Source organism: Megalobrama amblycephala, linkage group LG22 (assembly GCF_018812025.1).
Source record: "Megalobrama amblycephala isolate DHTTF-2021 linkage group LG22, ASM1881202v1, whole genome shotgun sequence".
In the NCBI taxonomy this organism is placed as follows: Eukaryota; Metazoa; Chordata; class Actinopteri; order Cypriniformes; family Xenocyprididae; genus Megalobrama; species Megalobrama amblycephala.
The window spans coordinates 5,084,806-5,088,702 of record NC_063065.1 but is presented as its reverse complement, the minus strand read 5'-3'; the positions used below and the strand labels follow the sequence as shown (position 1 = coordinate 5,088,702).

Genomic DNA, 3,897 nt, shown 5'->3' with positions numbered 1-3,897 from the left:
CCAGCTCCTGGATAGACAGACTCAGTCGTTTCTCATAGTTATCATTTGTTTTCTCCTGCCTGTTCTTATATTGATCAATGAGCTCTGTCTCTCTAAACCATCTGACTGTCATGAACACAGCACTGGATTTCAGGTGAGAGATGAACAGGTAAGATGACAGGGTCAGCAGATACAGGAACCACAAGACTAATATCTTCAGCTGGATGAAGAAATATTGTGGAACACATGAATAACAGTAACATAAAGACATCATTAATGGCATTTCAATTTTTTTCAATTGATTGAAAAAGCTGGTTTGAAGCAATGTCCACTGTGGATAACTATAAATAAATTTGACTATGCATTTTATCAGGAGACATGCTCTACCAGTTGAGTTAGTGGAACAATTTCAGCTTTGACTGACTGACTTATGTTGAATATCTTTCAAACGTGTTTAGTTAAATACTTACAGCTGATATGGAGAAAAACACTATCTTGTAGTTTGACATTCATGAATGACTTCACAAATACAGAGAAATTCTATGATCTTCTGGCATCTCTGAGATGTCAAAGACACATTTCCATTGAGTAGATCTTCCAATGAGAGACTCGCTCGACCCTCACAGCTCTCTATCATCTGTCCATCCTTACAATGGCAGACCAGATCCTCCTTATTCCACCACTTGATCTCCATTGAAGCAGCGCTGATGGCCGGCTTAAGATGATATGACAGAACAACATCATCTCCAGGATTAAAATATACAATGTCAGACTGGCAAACAAGAGACAACTCTGAGAGAAAGAGACAAGATAATAATAATAATAAAAAAGAAAAAAATGTACCTGTCAGATGTGTCATAATAGTGTTTTATGTACAGTAAGTCTCAGCCGAAGCGTTAGAGTTATAGATAATTTTTCTTATTGACTTTGCCTTGCTTAGTTTCTGACATGTCTTTAGCTTCAGCCATTTTCAATATTTCTGCACATCTGAGACACCGATGGAAAATCCCCTGTAAGCCTAGAGAACATGACAATATGAAAGTGTCCATGAATATATCCTCACATTTAATTTTGATGTTTAACAAAACTTATAACAAACCTTAAGTTGAGCAGTAAATCAATTACATTTAAACCTCTTAATTCATATAAATAAAACATTTAAAACATTTACAGTTAATTTTAATATTTGCTAAAGATAAAGCAAGGATAAAACAATAGGCCTATGTTATATGAAGGTATGAAATTACTCAATCAAAAATCAAACAAATTAATGTATTTTAAATGTTGTTTTCACTTTGTCTAAAACCATCAAAACCCAAACTTTAGATTGGGCTATTTAATTATTATTATTACAAATATTATTATTATAAAACTTACTATTTATATACATAGGGTGAATTCAGGTGGATTTGGACACTTTTGGCCGCTGAAATGACTGGTGAAAAGTGTCCTAATCAAGTCAAGTCAAGTCAAATTTATTTATATAGCGCTTTTTACAATTTGTAATTGTTTCAAAGCAGCTTTACATATTAGGAGCACAGAAAAAAGAGAAATGGTTAAAAATAAGCTGTACAAGCAAGCGTGGTAATATGTAACATATACAAGATGGTGCTACATTAAGCCAATGTCGGCTGACTCCCAGGGGTGGAAAAAACCCCCTAGGAGAAAAACCCAGCGTGCTAGCACTGGGAAAAAAGTCCTAGGAGGGAAAAAACCCCTTGGAAGATATATATAATATATGTAAATGGATATGGAGATCAAAATCTGAATTATACATTTTTATTATAGAGATTAAAAATAGATTATATATAAATATATGTAAGCGGATACGGAGATTTAAAAATCTGAATTATAGATGCAGCCAGAACTGGATCTGTAGGCCCATTGTCTCCTGGGCTACGTTGTAGTCAGGTCCAGACACAGGTTCTCCATCTGATCTGGATACGGCCTGGATCCAGCACCCGGCAAACCTCAGGATAAGCAGAGAGACTGATATTAGCGTAGATGCCATTCTTATTCTGATGTACAGGTATATCTAGTGTTATAGGAAATGTTCTCGGTTCCGGCCGACCTAATTATTGCAGCGTAACAATCCTTTAACGGATTTGAAAAATGTTAATGTACTGATAATGTGTTATGTGTATGCAAGAGCAAAGAGATGTGTTTTTAGTCTAGATTTAAACTGACAGAGTGTGTCTGCTTCCCGAACAATGCTAGGAAGATTGTTCCAGAGTTTAGGTGCTAAATAGGAAAAGGATCTGCCACCTTCAGTTGATTTTGATATTCTGGGTATTATCAACTGGCCTGAATTCTGAGATCGCAATAGACGTGAAGGACTATAATGCACCAAGAGCTCGCTTAGATATTGGGGAGCTAAACCATTTAGAGCTTTATAAGTAAGTAGCAAGATTTTAAAGTCTATACGATGTTTAATAGGGAGCCAATGTAATGTTGACAGAACTGGGCTAATATGGTCATACTTTCTGGTTCTAGTAAGAACTCTAGCTGCCGCATTTTGGACCAACTGTAGTCTGTTTAAAAGCCGAGCAGAACAACCACCCAGTAGAGCGTTACAGTAATCTAGTCTTGAGGTCATGAATGCATGAACCAACTGTTCCGCATTTGTCATTGAGAGCATATGTCGTAATTTAGATATATTTTTTAGATGGAAGAAGGCGGTTTTACAGATACTAGAAACATGACTTTCAAATGAAAGATTGGTATCAAAGAGCACACCCAGGTTCCTAACTGAGGACGAAGATTTAATGGAGCACCCGTCAAGTGTTAGAGAGTATTCAAGGTTTTTTCGTGAGGAAGTTTTTGGTCCAAAGATTAGGATATCAGTTTTTTCTGAATTTAATAATAAGAAATTTCTTGTCATCCAGTTTTTAATGTCAGCTATGCATTCTGTTAGTTTTGTGAATTTGTAGGTTTCGCCAGGGCGCGAGGAAATATAGAGCTGAGTATCGTCAGCGTAGCAGTGAAAACTAACACCATGCTTCCTAATTATCTCTCCTAAGGGCAGCATGTACAGAGTGAAAAGCAACGGTCCTAGTACTGAGCCTTGTGGTACTCCATATTGAACTTGTGATCGATACGACATCTCTTCATTAACTACTACAGACTGATAACGGTCAGATAAGTACGATTTGAACCATGCCAAAGCAATTCCACTAATGCCAATATAGTTTTCAAGTCTTTTTAAAAGAATGTTGTGATCGATAGTGTCAAAAGCAGCACTGAGATCTAATAACACTAATAGAGAAATACAGCCACGATCGGATGATAAGAGTAGATCGTTTGTAACTCTAACGAGAGCAGTCTCAGTACTATGGTATGGTCTAAATCCTGACTGGAAATCCTCACAGATTCCATTTCTTTCTAAAAAGGAGCACAGTTGTGTTGAAACTGCCTTTTCTAGTATCTTTGACAGAAAAGGTAGATTCGAGATTGGCCTGTAATTTACTAAATCTCTCGGATCTAGTTGAGGTTTTTTAATAAGAGGTTTAATAATAGCCTGCTTAAAAGTTTTTGGCACGTATCCTAGTGTTAACGATGAATTAATTATATCAAGAAGTGGACCTACGACCTCTGGAAGCATTTCTTTCAGTAGTTTAGTCGGCATTGGGTCTAACATACATGTCGTTGATTTTGATGATTTGATAAGTTTAGATAATTCTTCCTCTCCTATAGCGGCGAATGATTCTAGTTTTACCTCAGGGACACTACAGTGCACTGTCTGAAGCGAAACTGTAGACGGTTGCATGTTTATAATTTTCTCTCTAATATTGTCAATCTTGCAAGTAAAGAAGTTCATAAAGTCATTACTGCTGTGCTCTATGGAAACGTCAGCAGTTGAATCTCTGTTTCTAGTTAATTTAGCCACTGTGTCAAATAAATACCTAGGATTATGTTTGT

General features: G+C 36.4%; 1 long non-coding RNA gene across 1 annotated transcript; it reads right to left on the bottom strand.

Moving 5' to 3' along the window:
* Positions 1-207: 207 nt before the first annotated feature.
* Positions 208-1,867, bottom strand: LOC125257532. Its single transcript, XR_007182413.1, has 4 exons — positions 1,810-1,867; positions 1,357-1,429; positions 823-997; positions 208-723 (listed from the first exon to the last, which is right to left on the bottom strand). It is a non-coding gene; the product is annotated as an uncharacterized LOC125257532 (long non-coding RNA).
* Between the last annotated feature and the right edge of the window lie 2,030 nt (positions 1,868-3,897).